The 22,616-nt window shown below is 45.2% G+C and overlaps 1 protein-coding gene and 1 long non-coding RNA gene across 4 annotated transcripts in view; one reads left to right on the forward strand and one right to left on the reverse strand.

Moving 5' to 3' along the window:
* Nucleotides 1–5,573, forward strand: part of LOC140470782 (uncharacterized) — a 31,971-nt gene extending 26,398 nt beyond the window's left edge. For both annotated transcript variants that reach the window (XR_011956693.1, XR_011956695.1), the window contains 2 exons: nt 301–370; nt 4,877–5,573. This is a non-coding gene — a long non-coding RNA (uncharacterized lncRNA). The remainder of the gene's footprint in view (nt 1–300; nt 371–4,876) is intronic.
* The window catches only part of LOC140470744 (histone H4), a 277,673-nt gene that overhangs the window by 42,254 nt on the left and 212,803 nt on the right, over nt 1–22,616 (reverse strand). The gene's annotated exons all lie outside the window — the stretch shown is intronic.

Below are 22,616 nucleotides of genomic sequence, written 5' to 3' on the forward strand. Positions count from 1 at the left end.
ATAACTGTTCAGCATAGACTAGTTGGACCGAAGGGTCTGTTTACATGCCGTACATCTCTATGACTCTAAATGTCTCTCAGGTCACCCCTCAGCCTCCAGTGCACTAGCGAAAACAGCCTCAGCATATTCACCTCAAATCCTCAAACTGTGGAGACATCCTTGTATATCTTTTCTGAACTCTTTCAAGTTACACAATATCATTTCTGGGAACAATAGGAGACAGAGCGGAGGTGACATGGAGTCCAGGAGGGTGCAGGGAAGGTAAAACACTGTTTAAATTCTTACTTTCGGAACCCACAGCCTTTTTCCTGTTCAGGAGCAGCGGGCGACAAAGCGAAGGTGACGTGGAGACCAGGAGGGTGCCAGGAAGGTAAGGACTTAGTATGTATTTTGGGCAGCGGCTAAACCCGAGATACTAGACGTGTGATATCTCCCTCCCACATTCCCCCTCCGCTAACCAAAAGAAAAAGACTCTGTAGGGTATTTTTTTTTTAAATTTTCTCTTTCTTTTCTTTCATATATTTAAGTGCATTGTTTGGTTATAGTTATTTGATTTAAAGCTAAAGCTTACAATGGCAGGGGACCTCAGACCCGTGGCATGTGCCTCTTGCTTGATGTGGGAGCTCAGGCAAGTGGCTGACGTTCCTGACTTCTTGCAAGAAGTGTGTCCAGCTGTAGCTCTTATTTGACCGCATGATGACTCTGGAGCTGCGGATGGACTCACTGTGGAGCATCCACGATGCTGAGGAAAGCGTGGATAGCATGTTTAGTGAACAGGTCACACGGCAGGTTACAATTGCTGAGGGAGACAGTGAACGGGTGACCAATAGGCAGATTAAAAAAGAGTAGGCAGGCAGTGTAGGTGTACCGTGTGGTCATCTCCATCCAAAACAGGTATACAGCTTGAGATACTGTTGAGGGAGATGGCTCACCAGGGGAGGGAAGCAGTTGCCAAGATCATGGCACGTGGTGAGAAAAAGATTTGTAAGGCCATAGTATTAGGGGATTCAATTGTAAGTGGCCGAAAATGGGACACCTGGACGGTATGTTGCCTCCCAGGTGCTCAGGTCAGGGATGTAACCAATCGGCTGCAGAGCATTCTAAAAAAGGGGAGAGTGAACAGCCGGTTAGGCATGAACAACATAAGTAAAAAATGAGATGAGGTCCTGAAAGCAGAATTCATGGAGCTAGGATAAAATTTAAAAAGGAGGACGGCAGTGGTAGTGATCGCAGGATTACTACCAGTGCCACTGTTAGCCAGCGTAGAAATCAAAGAATAGGCAAGATGAACATGTGGCTTGAGGGATGTTGTAGGAGGGAGGGGTTCAGATTTGTTGGACATTGGGACCGGTTCTGGGGAAGGTGGGGCTAGTACAAATTGGACAGTGTACGTCTGAATCAGATTGGAACTAATGTCCTTGGGGGAGTTATTAAACTAATGTGGCATGGGGCCAGAAGAGAAGACAAGTGGTCAGTGAGGTGGAAACTGGAGACTAAGAATGATGAAGATAGCATTAATAAGGGGGAAGAGTAGGCTGAGAGCAGATAAACGCAAAAGAACTGGTGGCCTGAAGTGCATGTACTTCAATGTAAGGAGTATAGTGGGTAAGGCAGATGAACTTAGGGCTTGGATTGATGCCTGGGAGTATGGCGTTATTGCAATCACAGGGACTTGTTTGAGGGAAGGACATGATTGGCAACTAAATGTTCCAGGATATGGATGCTTCGGACAGGACAGGGAGGGAAGTAAAAAGCAGGGGTGAGGAAGAGTTGCATTGCTGGTCAGGGATGATATCACGGCTGTGCTAAAGGAGGTCACTATGGAGGGCTTGAGTAGTGAGGCATTATGGGTGGAGCTGAGAAATAAGAAGGGTGTGGTTACATTGTTGGAGCAGTATTACAGGCCTCCCAACAGTTAGCGTGAGGTAGAAGAACAAATACTAAAATAGATTATGGAAAGAGGTAAAGGCAACAGGGTGATGCCGATGGAAGATTTCAATTTTCCCAACATTGACTGGGATACACTTTGTGTCAGAAGTCTGGATGGGGCGGAATTTGAAAGAAGCATCCAGGAGAGCTTTCCAGAACAATATGTTAATAGTAGGAAGAGGGAAGGGGGCATATTGGACCTGGGTTTGGGGAATGAGCCAGGACAGGTGGGAAAAGTTAACTTGGGTTTTTTTGGAATAGTGACCACAATTCTGTAAGTTTTAGAATACTCGTAGACAAAGATAAGAGTGGTCCTAAGGGAAGATTACTAAACTGGGCAAGACTAATTATATCAAGATTAGGCAGGAGCTGGGAAATGCAGATTGGACACAGCTATTTGAAAAGAAGTCCACATTTGATATAAGGGAGGCTTTCAAAGATTGGTTAAAGACACTGCAGAATAGGCATGTCCCGTTGAAGGCAAAAGATAGGAAAGGCAAGATTCGTGAACTGTGGTTGACATAAGAAATCTTATGACCAGTCAAGAGGAAAAGAAAAGTATACATAAGATCCAGGCAGCTAAGAACAGAACACTCCCTGAAGGAACATTGGGAGACTTGGATCAGTCTTAAACGAGGAATCAAGCGGGCTAAAAGGAGTCATGAAGTAGCTATAGTGAGCAGGATTAAGGAGATTCCCAAAGCTTTTAATTCTTATATCAGATGCAAGTGGGTAATTAGGGAAAGGATTGGTCCACTAAAGGATAATGAAGGAAGGCTGTGTGTCGAACCTGAGAGAATGGGTGAAATTCTGAATGATTACTTTGCATCAGTGTTCACTGATGAAAGGGACATAATGAGTGTTGAGATAAGAGATAGAAGTTTGATTACTCTGGATCACGTTGACATAAATAACGAAGATGTGTTGGGTAGGCTAGAGGTTTTTAAGGTGAATAAATCCCCAGGACTGGATTGGATCTATCCCAGGTGCTGAGGATGGCGAGAGATTAAATAGCTGAGGCTCTGACAGCTACCTTTGTAGCATCCTTTAACACAAGTGAGGTGCTGGTGGACTGGTCATATCGTCTCCTGTACAAGAAGGGATATTCCAGGTAACGACAGACCAATACACCTGACGTCAGTGGTGGGAAATTTGCTGGAGAAGCTACTGAGGGATAAAATCTATTTACATTTGATAGGCAACATGGTTTTGTTAGGGCGAGATTGTGCCTTACCAACTTAATAAAGTTCTTTGACGAAGTGACCAAGTTGATAGATGAAGGAAGGGCTATAGATGTCATATACATGGACTGTAGTAAGGCGTTTGATGAACGAATAGAGAAAGTGAAGTCACATAGCGTGCAGGGTGTTCTTGCTAGGTGGATAAATAACTAGTTGAGCAACAGGAGACAGAGAGTAGTAGTTGAAGGGAGTTTCTCGAAATGGAGAAAGGTGACCAGTGGTGTTCCAGAGGGATCAGTGCTGGGGCCACTGTTGTTTGTGATACATAAATGATCTGGAAGTAGGCACTGTTGGTATGATCAGCAAGTTTGCAGATGACATGAAGATTGATGGAGTAGCAGAAAGCATGGGGACTGTCAAAGAATACACGAGAATATAGATAGACTAGAGAGTTGGGTGGAGAAGTGGCAGATGGAATTCAATCCAGGTAAATGTAAGATGATGCATTTTGGGAAGACTAATTCAAGAGCAAATTATACAGTAAATGGAAGAGCCTTGGGAAAAGTTATGACCAGAGAGATCTGGGAGTTCAGGTCCATTGTACCCCGAATGTTGCTGCACAGGTGGGTAGAGTGGTCAAGAAGGCATATGGTATGCTTGCCTTCATCGGACAGGGTATTGAGTATAAGAGCTGGCAGGAGATGTTAAAATCGTACATGACATTGGTTCGGCCGCATTTAGAATGCTGTGCAGAGTTCCGGTCGCCACATTATCGAAAGGATGTGGACGTTTTGGAGAGGGTGCAGAAACAGTTTACAAGGATGTTGCCTGGTATGGAAGGTGCTAGCTATGAAGAGAGGTTAAGTAGGTTCAGTTTGTTTTCATTAGGAAAAAGGAGATTGAGGGGGAACCGGATTGAGGTCGACAAAATCATGAAGGGTATAGACAGCATAGATAGAGATAGCTTTCAAGGTGAGAGGTGAAAAGTTTAAGTGGGATACATGCAGCAAGAGGGTGGTAGATACCTGGAACGCGTTGCCTGCAGAGGTAGTGGAGGCAGGCATGGTAGATTCATTTAATATGCTTCTGGACAGATGCATGAGTCGGTGGAGAGCAAGGAATGCTTAGGAATTCGACGATATCTTTAGACAGTGGATTTGGATCGGCTCAGGTTTCCCGGGCGAAGGGCATGTTCCTGGAATGTAAATTTTCTTTGTTCTTTGTTCTTTATCCTTCCGATGGGGGAGGGAGTGGCAGACCAGAATTGCACACAATATTCCAAGAGTGGCCTAACCAATGTCCTGCACAGCCTCAACATAACATCCTTCTCCTATACTCAGAGGATTGGGAAAGTTCTCAATTCTTAGAACAGACAACCGGGAAAGAATGGAGGAACAAACCGAAATTTTGAGCATCAACCCCTGGGGGCGGGGGTTGGGGATGGGGGAAGAAAGCAGAATGTGGTGGAGACAAGGCGGAGGAAGAACAGAGGATGCAAAACCTTTGCAGCCAGCTTGAAGATGCAATGAGGGATATTGCATGCACTTTTAACTATTGTATTTAGTTGTGGGGACCTTGTGCATTTTAAAAGTAAAAACAGAAAAGATCTCTATCCCTCCCCCTTGCCAATTTCTGTCCTTCCGTCTCTCCTCACCCGGGTAATTAACATACATACCTGAGTTTGCAAATCTGCTCTGTCCCTGTATTCACTCCAGTTGTCCCCTTCTCTCTCTCTCTCTCTCTCTCTGTCTGTCTCTGCCTTCCAGGTCGATGATTTGCCCAGAGATTCACTCTGAAACTGACAAAGCCACTTCCGCGTTGTGACGTCAGAATGGGGGAGGGTCACCGCGAGGTCGACGGCGGAACCCGCACTGCGCCTGCGTTGCCCTGCACTGTAACAGGAGGAGAGCGCAGTTTGCAAAAATCCCTTCCTTTCAGAGAAATCCTACAATGTAGAAGCTGGTCACTCGGCCTAACGAGTGCACACCGACCCTCCGGAGGGTACTGGATTAGTGGTGCTGGAAGAGCACAGCAGTTCAGGCAGCATCCAACGAGCAGCGAAATCGACGTTTCGGGCAAAAGCCCTTCATTAGGAAACTCCGGAGGGTAACCCACCCAGACGCATTCCCCTACCCCTCTGCATTTATCCCTGACTAATGCACCCAACCTACACAGCCCTGGACACTCTCGGTAATTTAGCATGGCAAACCACAATAACCCGCACGTGTGTTATTTCGCACAACCAATCTATCATAACCAGCACATCCTTGGGCACTGTGGCTAATTTAGCATGACCAATTCACTCTAACCTGCACATCCTGGTCAGTACTGATAGTTTCAGAGGGTAGAGTCAATCAAGAAAACGTCTGTTAGAGCATAGAACTTTGTTTCATTGTAGCTGCTTCTCTAAGTCCTCAGCAGTTTTTTTTTATTCCAGTAATATTAAATCAAACTGAAATAAAACCTGAGCAGAGACAACTGGCCACTCGCCTTTCATTGTACAACTATTCAAAAAAACATCAAGGCTTCCCCTGATTGTTGAGTCAGGCTGTGAATATTCACTATTTCGGCACCACTGCCTTTACAAACCCTTTTGAAAAAAAAACAAAACAGGGGCAATATAACACTGCTACAGGGACAGAATTGTCCCAATAGCATGCAGTCTGTGATGTTGTTGAGACAGATGTCTTGAAGTTTATTAACAATACTCAATATTGCAAGACCTCAGGCTGAGACACATGTGGCTTCTGTGCTTATTGATGCATCACATGACTATAACATGACATGAGGCTGACTGCATGTCCACACATTGCACTGTGACTACTGAGGTGAAGGAAGAACCTTTGCAGTGGAATGTCACACAGTTTGAGGTGATACACCTGCCCGAAATGTACATCTTCTTTCTGTGAGTCATGCAATGCTATAAGAGACTTTACCATCGCATCTTCAAAACGGAAGGAGGCAGAATATGAGTTTTAATCTTGCAAAATGTCCGAGGTTCTTAAGTGGCCACAGCAGACTGCAGGATATTCCTCTCTTCATGGAAGCAGGGACACAAAAGGCAGGGATGTATAGGCTGCTGGGTTTAACATCAGTCACGGGGGCAAATGCTGCAATCAGTCGTGAAGGAAGACAAATGTGACACTTATAAAATCTGGTTACAATCCGGCACAGTCGACATTGATTTGCGAAAGGGAATCATTTAATAGGCGTTTTATTTGGAGGGAAAAAAAAACAAACAACGTGGATCATTCAATTTGATTTGCTTTGCTTTATTTTTGTTGCACGTACCTCCGTACAGTGAAAGTGCAGGCAGGTTACGTAACATATATGCATTAGGGCAATAGAGCAGAGTGAGGAATGATTGCTAAGGCTGCAGAGAGGGTGCAGAAAGGGTGAGATCAATATCAAATTTGAAATTTGAAATGTCCATTCAGACCATAGAACATAGAACATTTCAGCGCAGTCTAGGCCCTTTGGCCCTCGATGTGGCGCCGTCCTGTCATACTAATCTGAAGCCCATCCCACCTACACTATTCCATGTACATCCAATGACGACTTACATACACTTAAACTTGGCGAATCTACTACCATTGCAGGCAAAGCATTCCATACCCTTACTACTCTCTGAGTAAAGAAACTACGTCTGACATCTGTCTTATACCTATCTCCCTTCACTTTAAAGTCGTGTCCCCTCGTGTTTGCCATTCCCATACTTGGAAAAAGGCTCTCCCTGTCCACCCTATCTAACCCTCTGATTATCTTGTATGTCTCTATTAAGTCACCTCTCAGCCTTCTTCTCTCTAACGAGAACAGCCTCAAGGCCCTCAGCCTTTCCTCCTTCCATACCAGGCAACATCCTAGTAAATCTCCTCTGCACCCTTTCCAAAACGTCCACATCCTTCTTATAATGTGGTGACCAGAACTGTACACAATACTCCAAGTGTGGCTATACCAGGGCTTTGTACAGCTGCAGCGTAACCTCCTGGTTCCAGAACTCATTCCCTCTATTACTAAAGGCCAAAATACTGTATGCTTCGTAACAACCCTGTCAATCTGGGTGGCAACTTTCAGGGACCTGTGCACATGGACACCGAGATCTCTCTGCTCATCTGCACTCCCAAGAATCTTACCATTAGCCCTGTACTTTGCATTCCAATTACTCCATCCAAAGTGTATTGTCTCACACTTGCCCACATTAAACTCCATTTGCCACCTCTCAGCCCAGCTCTGCATCCTATCTATGTCTCTCTGCAACCTACTACATCCTTCATCACTATCCACAACTCCACCGACCTTAGTGTCATCCGCAAATGTATTAACCCACCCTTCCAAGCCCTCATCCAGGTCATTTATAAAAATGACGAACAGCAGTGGACCCAACACCGACCCTTGTGGTACGCCGCTAGGAACTGGACACTAAGATGAACATGTTCCATCAAGTACAACCCTCTGTTTTCTTTCAGCAAGCCACTTACTGATCCAAACTGCTATGTCTCCCACAATCCCATTCCTCTGCATTTTGTATAATAGCCTACTGTGGGGAACCTTATTGAATGCCTTACTGAAATGCAAATACACCACATCAACCCGTTTACTCTTATCTACCTGTTTGGTCACTTTGTCAAAAAAGTCAATAAGATTCATTAGGCACGACCTACCCTTCACAAACTCGTGCTGACTGTCCCAGATCGGATTATTCTTTCCTAGATGATTATAAATCCTATCTCTTATAATCTTTTCCAACACTTTACCAACAACTGAAGTGAGACTCACTGGTCTGTAATTACCAGGGTTGTCTCGACTACCTTTTTTGAACAAGGGAACCACATTTGCTATCCTCCAGTCCTCAGGCACTATTCCTGTAGACAATGATGATTTGAAGATCAATGCCAAAGGCTCGGCAATCTCTTCCCTTGCTTCCCAGAGGATCCTAGAATAGATCCCATCCGGCCCAGGGGACTTGTCTATTTTCACACTCTGCAGTATTTCGAACAGGAGAAAGTGAGGACTGCAGATGCTGGAGATCAGAGCTGAAAATGTGTTGCTGGAAAAGCGCTTCAGTTCAGGCAGCATCCAAGGAGCAGGAGAATCGACGTTTTGGGCATAAGCCCTTCTTCTGGAATTCCTGAAGAAGGGCTCATGCCCGAAATGTCGATTCTCCTGCTCTTTGGATGCTGCCTGACCTGCTACGCTTTTCCAACAACACATTTTCAGCAGTATTTCTAATACCTCTTCCTTGTGAACCTCAATCTGATCTGGTCTAGATGCATGTATCTCTGTATCTTCCTCGCCAACATTTTCAGTTTCCATAGTGAACACTGTTGAAAAATATTTATTTAGTGCTTCCCCCATCTCCTCGGACTCCACACACAACTTCCCACTATTATCCTTGATTGGCCATAATTTAACTCTCGTCAATCTTTTATTCCTGACATAACTATGGAAAGCCTTCGGGTTAACTCTGATCCTATCCGCCAACAACTTCTCATGTCTCCTGCTGGCTCTGCTGAACTCTCTTTCTAGGTCTTTCCTGACTTCCTTGTAACCCTCAAGCGCCCTAACTGAGTTTTCACATTTTGTCCTAACATAAGCCTTCTTCCTCTTCTTGACCAGGGATTCCACTTCCTTAGTAAACCATGGCTCATGCACTCTATATCTTCCTCCCTGCCTGACAGGTACATACTTATCTGGGACACACAGGAGCTTTTCCTTGAATAAGCTCCACATTTTTAATGTGCTCATCCCCCTCAGTTTCCTTCCCCATTCTATGCTTCCTAAATCTTTCCTAATTGCATCATAATTTCAATTATCCAAAAACCCGAAACCCTCCCTCCTACAACATCCCTGTAGCCACGTGTTCAACTCCTTTCTCTCCCTATTCCTCACCTCACTAGCACGTGGTACGGGCAGCAAACCAGAGAAAACAATTCTGTTTGTCCTAGCTCTAAGCTTCCATCCTGAATTTCTGCCTAAAGACCCCATCTCTCTTCTGACCCCATCTCTCTTCGTTGGTGCCAATGTGGACCACGACCTGGGGTTGCTCTCCCTCCCCCCGAAGGACCCCAAAAACACGATCAGAAATATCACGGACCCTGGCACCTGGGAGGCAACACCCCAAATGTGAATCTCTCTCGTCCACACAGAACCTCCTCTCTGTCCCCCTAACAATCGAGTCCCCAGTGGCTACTGCTCTGCTCCTCTTCCCCCTTCCCTTCTGAGCAGCAGGTGCCCCACTGCTTTCCCCTGGTAAGTCATTCCCGCCCCCCCCCCCCAACAGTATCCAAACGGTATACTTATTGTTGAGGGGAATGGCCACAAGGGATCCTTGCACTGCCTGCTGGTTCCCTTTCTGTCCCCTGTCACTCATCTATCTTTTTCTTTTACCTGGGGAGTGACTACCTCTCTGTAAGTCTAGTCAATAATCACGCAAATATAAACTGTTCTACTTACCCTTCCCAGAAGTCCTTTGCTCGCTCTTCCCTCGCTGGCCTGAAGGTAAGAAGTTTAAACATACTTACCGGCCTTCCCGACAATCACCTCGCACCAACGTCACCTCCACCCGGCTCCCGCCTCTCGCTGCTCCGAAGTCCAATAGCAGAAGGGAAAAAGCTGTTCTTGAATCTGTTGGTCCATCTGTATAAGCTTCTGCATCTTCTGCCCGATGGAAGAGATGATAACTGGGGTGGGAGGGGTCTTTAATAACGTTGGCTGCTTTCCTGAGGCAGCAGGAAGTACACATTGAGTCAATGGATGTCAGGTTGGCTTGTGTGATAGACTGGGCTGTGTTTGGAACTATCTGTAGTTTCTTATGGTCCTCGGCACAGCAGTTGCCATACTAAGCCACGATGCATCTGGATAGAATTCTTTCTTCAGTGCATCTTTTAAATTCGTAAGAGTCTTTCCAGATATGCTGAACCTCCTTAGCCCCCTGAGCTAGGATGTGAGTGATCGAAGGTCTGACAGTTGGAGTGCAATGTTAATAAATGTGAAGTCATCCATTTAAGTAGGAATAAGAGTAAAAAGGACAATTACTTGAATGGTAAGAATTTGCAGCATGCTGGTATGTAGAGGGACCTGGGTACCCTTGTGCATGAATCACAGAATGTTAGTATGCAGTCGCAAAAGGTAATTAAGAAGGCAAATAGAATTTTGCCCTTCATTGCTAAAGGGATAGAGTTTAGAAGCAGGAAGGGTATGTTGCAGCTGTATCGGGTGCTGGCCACCCCTGAGTACTGCCTGCAGTTTTCGTTTCTTTGCTTAAGAAAGCATGTACTGAACCTGGGTGGTGTGCAGATGAGGTTCACTAGTTGATTCCAGGGTTGAGGTGGTTGGCTTATGAAGACAGTCGGAGTAGACAGTGATTATATTCATTGAAATTTAGAAGAATGAGGTAGGTTCTTATAGAAACATATAGAGTTATGAAGGGAATAGGCGTAGAGAGGATTTCGCCAATCGTGGGTGAAACTGGGACAAAAGGGCATAGCCTCAAATTTAGGGGGAGCAGGTTTGAGACAGAATTGAGAAAGAGCTTCTTTGCCCAGAGGGTTGTGAATCTGTGAAATCCCTTGCCCAGTGAAGTACTTGTGGCTTCCTCAGTAAATGTTTTTAAAGCTAAGATAGATATGTTATAAACAATGATGGAATTATGGCGAGACGATTCGTAAGTGGAGCTGAGGCCATGAAAGGATCAGCCACAATATTGAATGGTGGAATTGGTTCGAAGGGCCAGACCGCCCACTCCTGCTCCTAGTTCTTATGGAATAGAGGAACCCATGGATGCCCTTTTATTCCAGAAGTCTTTCGGCACGGTGCCACATTGATAGTCATCGCTTCAAATAAGAGCTCATCATGTTCAGGTCATTTAACAATGTTAATGTTGAATTAACATTAACAGCATTATTGAATGAACAGGAAAGAAAGTCGTCAAAATGTTTAGGGTTGTCACGAGGTGATGAATGGAATACAATGCAAGGGCTTCAGTTTTTTTTTCCAATATCTGCTCACAGCTTTGATGAAGGAAGCATATGCAAAGGTTTTAAATTTGGTGATGGCCCAAAACTGGGTAGGAAACTTAAGTACAAACAGGGCTTAAGGAATCTGTAAAGTGGTTCAAAGCAGTTCAGAGCTGATTTACTCAACTTACAATTGGGGGCAAGGGGATGTCGGGCCGGGCTTGCATCAGTTACAACTTAGAATAATCAAATGGTCTGATGGAGGTGTACAACATCCCGAAATAACTTAATAATGTGAATGTATGAATCCCATTGTGCGAGTAGACATGAGTAGACGCGGTTAAGAAATAAGTGTCCTCTCATTTAAGGTAGGAGAGTTTTGTTTTTCTCTGAGGTTCCCGAGTCTTTGGGATTCACTTCTCCAGCGAGCAGCACGGGGTGGTGGCACTGTGGTTAGCACTGCTGTCTCACAGCAGCAGTGACTCCGGCTTGATTTCAGCCTCGGGCGACTGTCTGTGTGGTGTTTGCGCATTCGGCTCCCCCTTGTCAGTGCGGGTTTTCTCCAGTGTATTCGGCTGCCTCCCATATTCCAAATAATGTGTAGGTTGGTGTGGATTGGCTTTTGGAAATGTAGAGTTAAAGGGATAAGATAGCCTTTCCTTACCATATTCTACCAACTATAGCATCTAAACACTTGCTTAATTACAACATTCAATGTCTACAGAGCACGTTTTTAAAGTGATCTTGAACACTGACTTGTGACCTCCTCATTGTTGTTGAAGTTCCTTATTTGTCCCACATTGTCAGGGTTGTGCTTTGTCACGTGTCCCCCTGGCTTTTTGCAGTTGTCACTCTATATTCTGACCTAACTCTGTTTTGAAATCATTGTGTCAAATTGATTCCCACTGACGATCTGAATCAATGGGTAAACTCCATGCTTTTTGATCACAGTGTATTTTCTCCTCAGTTCCTGTCACAGATGCTGTGCTAATTTTCTTCATTAGTGGGACTGAGATACAATCAACGGACCACCTTATTCTCCCGTGTCTGGTGAGGGAAGGCACAGAGCCCCAGTTCCTTTGGTACTGTGACAACGTCATGCTAAGAAACGGCAGTGCAAGCTACCATGTGACTGCTGATGGTGGTGAGCTGGTTATTCATTCATTCCAGAGAGACCATGTCGGGAGGAATCACTGTGCAGCAATCAACAAAGGAGCCATCGACACCAGTTTTAATGTGACCAGCGACTACATCGAATTCACGCTGCGAGGTAACAGTGACACTCGGATCGAACATAGACAGAGCACAGGGAAAGGCCATTCGCTACATCCAGTCTGTGCCAATCAGACACTGTTAACCATCTCAATTGGGGAAGTGATGGCTGGATGGTATTATAATAGGCTATTGATCCAAAGTGATAGTACATGGTGTTCAAGGGATCCCACCCATACCAGATGGTGAAATTTAAATACAATAAAAATCTGGAATTGCACGCCCCATGGAGGGGGCAGTATGCAGAGGAGATTTACCAGAATGTTCCCGGGATTTTAGCGAGGAAGAGAGGGAGGCTGGATAACCTTATGATATTTTCTGTGAAAGAGTAAATGCTGAGAGGTGAACCCAATCGAGATGTGTAAGATTGTGAGGGGAAGGGACTGGGGAGTAGGAAGCAGGTGTTCCCCATTGTCAAAGGGTCAGTAACAAGGGCTGGGGTGGGGACGTCACTTTAAAGGGAAGGATGGAGGTTTAAAGGGGGATTTGAGAATTGTTTCACCCAAAGTGTGGTGGGAGTTGGAACATAATGCCTGGCAGGGTAACTCCCAACATTTACAAACTACCTGGATCAGCACTTGAAATGTCAAACATTTGTTGTGAGGGGTGGGTTGGGGGGGGGGTGGGTGGTGTGGAAGTGGTGGTAGTATGGGAAAGTGGAATTGGTTAGGTAGCTCAATGGGCCGAATTCTCCTACACTGTGAGACTCGCAAAACCTCCATGGTGGCAGGGAGTTATATATCTGTGAGTGTTGGTCATTCTAGTGTTAACTGTGTACCTCACGGAGGACTGATGTGATAAAATTTCCTGGTGAATTTGTTAACGTGAGCTGAATATTCTTGTTGGGTTCCAGCTCGGTTTTATTCCAAGGAAATCCTGGAGTCGCTCTTCCCAGTTTTGCTGTTGGCTGGCCTGATTGTGTTGGGGTGCTGCATTCACCGGAGGGCCACAGCTCTGTAACATTCCATGAGAATGAGATTTGTTCCACGTCCCCACGCCATGACACTGCCATCCCCGCCACGATGTAACCTTACAGCTGAACGGAGTGAGCCGGGGGAAGGAAGTGGTGGGTCGGGAACTAAAGTAGACCGTGTTCCTGACAGTCGGGAGGAAGAGTACTCACAAATGTTGGCCTGATGGATCGGGTAACTGTGACCCACCAACCCCCACCACACTGTGGCAGAGCGCCCGAGAGAGGAGGAGAGATGTAAGACCATGAGAGTCGGGAACAGGAAGAGCCCATTCAGCCCCTCAGGATCTTGCTCTATTATTCAATGCAATGTACCTGGATCAACTTCACTGTCCTGCCTCACCCTCTTTAAACTATGACTCGTTAAAACATTGTCTATCTCTTCCTTAAATTTATTCAGTGTCCACAGGGCAGGCTGATTTAACCCTACCTGTAAATTGAACCCTAGTCCGAAGTTTAACACTAAACTTAAACCTAGCTCAACCTTAATCCTTACCCTAAACCTAACCATAAACTCAAACCCATCTCTGACCTTAAACTTAGACGTAACTCAACTGAACCCTAACTCTAACTTTTGGCCGTAATGAAACAGCTAACGCTAATCCTAACCCTAACTCTAGCCCTAGCCCTAACCTTAAACCTAATCCTGTCTCTAACCCTAATCTTAATCCAAACCATAAACCTAACTATAACTCTAACCTTAAACCTAACCCTTAAGATAATTCTAACCGTGGCACTCAACCAAACACCCTAACACTAACTTTAACCTTATCTTAGTCCTAGCCCTATCCATTAACCTAACCCAATGCAGCTGTTTAATATTAAGCTGTTTGATGCATTAAGACAGGTTTGATAATTATCACCTATTGATACGTATGTTCCCTGTTTATGACTGAGATAACGCTTTGGCAGCTCCTGCCTGTGACAGTGCAGAGCTACTGTAAATTATGCTGAGAATATTATCTTTCCCTGCAGGCAATTCAATTGTGCCACAGCCCAGGATGTAAGTGATTGAAACTACAGTTTTTATATTTGTCACTGTTTATCCCGATTCCTCACAATCAGGGAAAGACAACAGAAATGAAGAAGTCATAGAAGGGGCTTGGCTATGACTGCATCCTTTTAACATGCGTCTTATCGACAAACCAGGAAACCATACTCCAGGAAGGTCCAAGACAGCTTTTACTCATTCAAGGGGATGATGCTGTCACTGACTAGGACTGCATTTGTTGTCCATCCCTAAATGCCCCAGAGGGAAGAAATATTTAACCAGAGTATGGAGTCGCATGTAGGCCCAGACCAGATAAGGATGGCGGATTATCTTCCCCAAAGGCCATTAGGGACAAGATGGAGAACTGGGCAGCTCGTTGAGGGTGAGAAAACTTCATGTTCGGATAGAAACCAGAGACATGGGGCCGGAGAATACCAGATCTCGCTGGGTTTTGTATTTTGTTTGATAGCTTTGCCGTTTTGTTCAAGTTGAACATGGCTTTGAAAGCTTTGTGTTCTAAATGATGACTTCCTTTCCATCCCCTTTATACTGGAAGTAGATCCCAACCTTCTGGTGAAGGGGCAGCAGCCAGCAATCTGGAGTATGCTGTAGTTGGAGAAGCACACACTGCTGGTGAGTGGCATTGTATCGGTGTGATTAAAGAGCCCCACACAGTGACAGTGCACTGTAACCTTTTAGAAATTCTGGATAAACATCCGAGCCGTCAAATGAGCTCGGGTGGGGCCGATTTCCTTGAATCTGCGGTGGCTGAAGGGGAATGCAGAAAGCAGTGAACAGGAGTTAGCCATTCAGCCCTTCTAGACTGCCCCGCCATTCATTATAATCATGGCTGACCATTTAACTCAACCTCCGGTTCCCATAGAAACTAGGAATAGACTATTTGGCCCTTCTAGCCTGCTCCGCCCATTTGATAGGATCACGGCTGAACATCCAACTCAGTCCCTGGTTCCCCACTTTCTCCGCCATACCCTTCAATTCCTTTAACCCCCAAAGTTGCCAACTGCTTTTTGTTTGAGATGTACAAAATGATAACGTGCTTAGAAAAGGTAAACAGGAGGAAACATTTCCTTCTCGATGGATGGATCAATGGGGGCCATGAAAAGAAAAACAAAAGAACAAAAGGAAAGTACAGGAAAGGAACAGGCCCTTTGGCCCTCCAAGCCTGTACTAGTCATCATGTCCTAACCAAACTCAAAACATAAACACAGCTCATGGCTTTATTTGGTCTTTAGCCCACTATTCCCTCCCTGTTCATGTGACCACCCAGATACCTGTTAAACGTGCCGACTTCCACCATCACTTCTGGCAATGTTTATCAGGTTCCGACCACTCACTGCATGAAAAGTTTCCCTCGCACATTTCCCTTAAATTACATGCCCCCCCCCCCCCACCTTGAATCTGTGCCCCATTGTGAATTAAAATATCAACCCTGGGAAAAAGCCTCTGACAATCTACCCCGTATGTCTCTCATAATTTTGAAGACCACTATCAGGTCTCCTCTCAGTTGTCGTCTTTCCAATGAACACAATCAAAGTGTTTTAACCTTTCCTCCTGGCCAATGCCCTTGAGAGCTGGCAACATCCTAGTCAACCTTCTCTGCACTCTCTATAAAGCTTCCACGTCCTCTGGTAGTGTGGCGACCAAAGCAGTACACAATGCTCCAATTGTGACCTAACAAGGATTGTATATAGTTGCAAGACAAATTGCCAACTCTTGTACTCCATGCCCTGTCTGATGAATTCATGCAGGCCATATGCCTTCTACATCACCTTGGCCACCATAGATTGAAGTAAGGAGCAGGAGATTCAGAGGGAATGCGAGGAATACCAGAGGGTGATGGAAAGTCTGGAAGCTACTGCCTGTAAGGTGGGAGAGGCAGAAATCCTCATTGAAGAAGAATTTAACTGTGCACTTGCGATGCTAAACCTACAGGTCAAGCGCAGGGGAGAAGGGATCAGAAAGAAGTGAGGTGCTTGTTTTTCACTGGTACACACTCATTGGGCTTTTTCTTTCTGTGCTGTAGACCTTTATCTTCAACCAATCTCTTTTCCAAACGGCTACTGCTGTTAATATTCTGTGATTGGAACTCCATTAGGGTGTTTTGCTCGACTTACTAACGCTTATTTTATCTCAAGTAAGATTGGAAACTGAGGGCGGAGTTCTCTGGTGTTGAGAAATCCAACAGAGGTTGTTTACAACGAACCATTATGTGCAAAGATCCGGTTCCTCAGACACACGAGCACCTGGGCAATTGATAATAAGGAGGTGCACATTTCCGGTACAGTAGTCTTTAGAGAGGTCGTGGCTAACTTAATGCTTCCTAACGAAATGTCTCTGTATGCATGTTGATCTATCAATCTGTCAAGGTAAGATAAGATATAGGAGCAGAATTAGGCAATTCAGCCGATCAAGACACCTCTCTCCCTCAATTAAAGCTAGTGTGCGCCTCAACCTCACTCTCCTCCTTTCTCCCCTTTAACCTTCATCCCCCTTCCTAATCAAGCTCCTATCTATCTCAGTCTAAAATGTATTTGTCTATCAATCTCTCTTATCTATCTATCCATTTTATGTATGAATCATTTAGCCCTTTATAGTGAAGCTGTCAGATTGATGTGTGTTTCTTGTGGCACTTTATTTCTTTGTAGAAAACACCACTGCGGGTCTGGTTTATTCAGAGGTCACCATCAAGAAGAGAAAAGAGCCCGGTAAAGATCTCTTAGCTTCAATACTACGATCGTGTGAGATAGGATGGTAGGGAGGGTGTCGGTGGTGGGGGAGGGTGGAATCATTGAAGCTTCAATAATAGCACGATCCTAGTTGCTGGGGAAGTGTGTGTGTGTGTGTGTGTGTGAAAGAGAGAGAGGGGGAAATAGTGAAAGAGAGAGAGAGAGACCAATTCCAAACAGGGAAATCCAGGAGCATGGTGCTTGTATTGACGGGAATGTGAGGGATTGGGGCATGCGCCAAAGAAATCTCCAGCACTTACGAAGATTGGTCAGTAAACCAGCCAATCAGAGCCAGTTCTAATCTGATCTGCTCTGTCCCTTTCTTCTCCTTCGGATAGGGTAAAGACAAAGAATTCAGAGATGATTTACATGTTGTCAGTGACCCAGAACAAACTCACAGAGCAATTAGAGAGGGATCCTGTGTGTGAGAATGGCAGTGCACCACGTACATTATTCTTCTCTGAGGCAGACACAGATCATTCTAAAAAAAAAACTAAGAATTGCAGATGCTGCAGATCTGAAACAAATTCGGTCATTTCTGGAGAAACTCAGCAGGGCTGGCAGCATCTGTGGAGAGAGAGAAAGCAAGTCCTGTTTTTGTTACATAATATTCAAGGCCAATTTGCCAAATACTGCCGCTCAATGTTTTGAGATAGCCGAGAAAATAAAAGCGTCACCAATCATATTGTTGATCAGAAAGTTGAGCTTAAAATTATCATTCAGATGCTTCTCAGCACCTATAAGCGACATTTGAACCGAAATTGGTCTTATCTACAATGAAATCTGTCTCTCAGAACACATTCTAGTCACCATGTCAGGGGATGAGCTGTAAAATTCATGTTCTTCCAGGCCATCGTACAGTCCTCTCATTCGATAGCGAGAGATAGAGACACAGAGAGAGAGAGAAGTGGGAGGATCATCAAAATTAATTTGCCGGTCATCGTGCGTCATGAGAGAGGAGAGGTTCAGAAGGAGACAGTGCCTCAGGGCAACTTCACCTGGTGTGGCAATTGTAACCATGTTGAAGGTAAAGGTTGGCATATAATGCATTGCAAAAACTAGCCATGCATCCATCTGAATCACACTGAACTAGCAGCATACAGCAGTTAAAACCCAAATGTATGGAACCTGAATAGTTCACTCCTGTCTTTTATGAGCAAGTGATACAAAGGCTGACGAGATTAAGACGGCCTGTCGAAGATATTGCACTGACAAGCATCGTAAAAACTGGTACACCGTCTTAATGGTCAGAAAACCAATTGCTGGATTTAAACAGAGCCGACTTTTCTAAATGCGATATTCTGAAATGTCTGGATTGATTGAGAGGGACACAATTTAGAAAGTATTGCACTGATTGACAAAAGCACAGCTACACTTTCCCAAGTTGCAGCTCCGTCTTTAGTGTTGATCAGCCCTTAATGGGTCCAGATTGAAACACTAATGCCTGCAAAGAGTTCCTTCTCATCTTTTCCTATTTTATTTTCAGGCAACAGAATTGCTTTCTCCTCCGATTTGAAAAAGGTATGTCACATTTTACGTCTAAATAGACCACGGCTATTGCCACAGAACGTGCAGGTAGATTTATATCCACAGTGTAAAACATGAACTGTGGATTATTATCAGACTAATTGAAGAATACACCGTAAAATGTAGGGGCAGGAGTAGGTCATTCAGGCCTTCCAAACTACTCTTCCCGTTCAATAGCATCATCCAACTCAGTCTCCTGTTCCACATTTTCTCCCTTTAGCCCCTAAGAACTCTATCCAAACTCCTTCCTGAACAACATTCCGTGTTCTGGCCCTGACTGCTTTCTGTGGCAGAGAATTCCACAGGCTCCCCACTCTCTCTATGTGAAAGCGTTAAGCCCCATCTCTGTCCTCCTCCATCTTCTTCAGACTGTGAGGCCCTGATTCTGTACTCCCTCCTGTTCATCAGGAACATCCTTCCTGTGTTTATCCTGTTTAGTCCTCTTACAATTCTATTAGATTCCCCTTCATTCTTCGAAACTGCTGTGAATCTTATCCGAATTAATACAGTCTCTCTCTATCCATCTGTCCTGCCATCCCAGGAATCACATTTGGAATTCTTCCCTGCAGTCCCTCCATAGCCAGAACGGTCTTCCTCAGATAAGGAGACCCCTAACTACACAGTACTCCAGGATGTGGTCTCGCCCTATGCAGGCGCAGTAAGACATCCCTGCTCCTGGACTCGAATCCTCTCACTATGAAGGCCAACATTCCATTTATCTTCTTCACTGCCTGCTGCTTCTGCAATGTTCACTTGCAGTGACTGGTGTGAGGGGCACCCAGTCTTATTGCACCTCACTCTTTCCCAACCCATCACTATTCCGATAGTATTTCACCACCCTGTTTTTGGTCTCAGTTGGGGAATCTCACGCTGATTCGCAATAAACTGCATCTGTCGTGCATTGGTCCACTCATTCAACTTGTCCAAATCACACTGATGCATCTCTGCCTCCTCCTTCTCAGCTCCCTCTCCCTCCCAGCTTTGTGCCTGCCTTTAAACACAATGGAAAATAACCAGCAACACTTTCTCAATGGAGTAGATTGCACACTGCTTGGTATTCCACTTCCAATGCCCAGAGACAAGTGAGTTTCAAAATTGGGTCAATATTAGTGTTGATGTTCTAGTTCCCTTTCGTACATTATTACAACATCACTGACATTGACGTGGAATGCTTGCCAGTCCATTCCCATTTGCACCCAACTGGTAGCAGCAGTGTGTACCATCTACAAGGTGCACTGTAGAAAGTCAGCAAAGCATCCTCAGACATCATCTTCCAATTCCACCTAGAAGGACAGGGGCAGCAAACGGGAAGACCAACTCTTGCGAGCTCCACTCTGAGCCACTCAACGCCCTTTGGAAACACATCAGCCATGCCTTCAGTGGCACTGCATCAAAACGCTAGAATTCCCACCCTAAGTGAATTGTGAGTTAACCTTCAGAAGTTGGGAGTACGGTAACTCAGGAGAGCAACTGGAGACAAGGAAACAAATGCTGGGCCCAGCCACGTTGCTGCCATCCCATAAGTAAATGGAAACAAAATCAAAACCGCCTCCGTCTTCTCTGCTCCAAAGAAAGCAAGACGCGATTATCCCGCCTCACTTCATCACAGAAATGCTCCATCCCAGACAACATCCTGGTGAATCTCCTCTGCACCTCCTCCAGTGTATCACATACTTCTGAGACTGCAGAGGTTGGCACAGCACACAATGGGCTCACCAAAGTCCTGTCACACTCCAGCATCACCTTCCCTCTTCTATATCCATATGGCACTCCACAACAGCACGTGGGACTTGAACCCTGTCCACCTGGCTCAGAGATAGGGGCAGTATCACTTTGCTGCCAGATTTCTAACCTGCAGGCCTTGAACTGCCTGCTGGTGATTCCAATTTTCCTCTGAGACTCATTGTTACCTGTACTCCAACGGACCTCTCCTTCCCCTTCAGCTTCTTGCTCCCACTCGATTCCAATTTTATTCCAATATCATTCCATTGCAGGATTCGAAGACTGACCCCGATGATTATTGTATCACATACGCCACACTGAACCTCAGCGAGCCCTCGCAGGAAGAAGATGGAGGGGATGGAAACGTTTACATGAATTTTCCGCAGAAGTAAGAAGCAAGAAGACAGATTGGTTGGGGGGTGTTCGGTCGATTCGATACACCGTCTGGTGAAGCGATACAATGTGCCCCCTGTTTACAGATAACAAACTTCTTAACTTTATGTTGGACACCGTGTTTCACAAGGCATTTTGACTTCACTCGTTTTCTTCCGGGGAAGCTACTTTCATGTCGTGTGGCCACCAATCTGTAATGGACCTCGCTGGGTTTTGAATTTCTCAAACTATTTGGTTGCTAGTTTTCTTTGGATATTTAATACCTGCCTCTCATTCGCTGTCATGTGCATATCTGAGGATTAAGCTTTTCACTTGGTCCACGTTTAAAGGGAGGAATGGCATCATCTGTATACGTCTATGAATGGACGATCACATGTATGTCCCATTCTGAATAATTTAGAACAGAAATTATCAGACGGTTCTGACAGGGGGGAGACACTAAGACAAAAAACAGGCAGTTTTAATGGTTATTTTTCAGGGTGAAAGTGTCCTGGAGCGTGCGGCTTGAACTCGCATCATCTTACCCCAAGGACAGAATGGACACTGAGCTGCAAGCCACTAAAGATCCGGATGGAGGGAGAATGGCTGATAGGGAAGAGAACTCTCTACCATGGGGAAGAGAACTCTCTACAATCAGAAACCCCTGCCAAATTCATTGGCCCAGTTTTGTGAGATTCCATACTCCATTGTGTGAATGTGTGGGATGTCTCTTGCTGCAGATGTTTTGGAAACGCCACGATGATGGGGGTGGGGGTATCAGACACATCCAGAGCTGCAGACTTGAACTTTGAATGGAGAAGCGTTTGCCTGGTGGTGTTATCGGTGGACTGTTCATCCAGAGACCCCAGTAATATTCTGGGGACCCTGGCTTGAATCCCACCACGAAAGATGGTGGATTTTAAATTCAACAAAATACTTGACTTAAAAGACTGATTGTGACTGCGAATCAATTGTCAGTAAAACCCCATCTGGTTCACTAATGTCCTTTAGGAAAGGAAACTGTCATCCTTACCTGGTCAGGCCTACATGTGACTCTGGGCACACAAAAATGTGATTGATTTGTAACTGCTCTCGGGCAATTAGGGGTAGGCAGTAAATGCTGACTTATCCAGTGATGCCCTCCTCCCAGGAATAAAAGAAAAGTTGGCCTCTCAGTCCGGAGGTAGGAACACTGCCACGGCACCACATAAGGGCTCTGACTGATGTAAATACAGGCTTTATTGATGATGTTAATATTTTATCACCGCCCTCGTACTGATCTGATAACTGTTGTCCATCAAGAAAGGAGCAGTACAGGTCTGCTTACAAACCAATAAATATCATCAGGGACAACAACAGTGTGATGGCGGAAGGTTCTGGTCAATAGATGCCATTTGTTTTTCAACGGAACAGCAGGACTATGTCGATGAATTGTTAAGCATTAGAGCGAGCAAAGACAGTGACTGAGTTATCGGATTTTAAACAGTTCAGTCCCTCATTCAGGTAAAGGATGTAGGGCATTGCTGGCAAGGACAGCATGCAGGCCCCTAATCATGGAGTCATAGAGTCATATAGCAGGGAAATAGATACTTCAGCCTAACTCATCCATGCTGACCAGGCTTCCTAAACTCAACCACCCCCATTTTCGTGCACTTGAACAATATCTCTCGAAACTTTTCCTATCCATGTACCTGTCCTGTAGCTGCTGGCTCCATATATGCAACTACCACTGCATGAAAATTTGCCCCTCAGGTCTCCTTTAAATCTCTCTACTGTCATCTAAAATCCATGCCCTCATTTCCACTTTCCTACCCTGGGATAAAGCCCTTGACTATTCACCTTCTGTATGTCCCTTATGATTGTATAAACCTCTATAGGGTCCACCTCTCAGACGCTGACCCTCCAGGGAAAAAATGATCGTCCCAGGTCCTCCAGCCTCCCCTTATTATT

This window comes from Chiloscyllium punctatum, chromosome 52, assembly GCF_047496795.1.
Source record: "Chiloscyllium punctatum isolate Juve2018m chromosome 52, sChiPun1.3, whole genome shotgun sequence".
In the NCBI taxonomy this organism is placed as follows: Eukaryota; Metazoa; Chordata; class Chondrichthyes; order Orectolobiformes; family Hemiscylliidae; genus Chiloscyllium; species Chiloscyllium punctatum.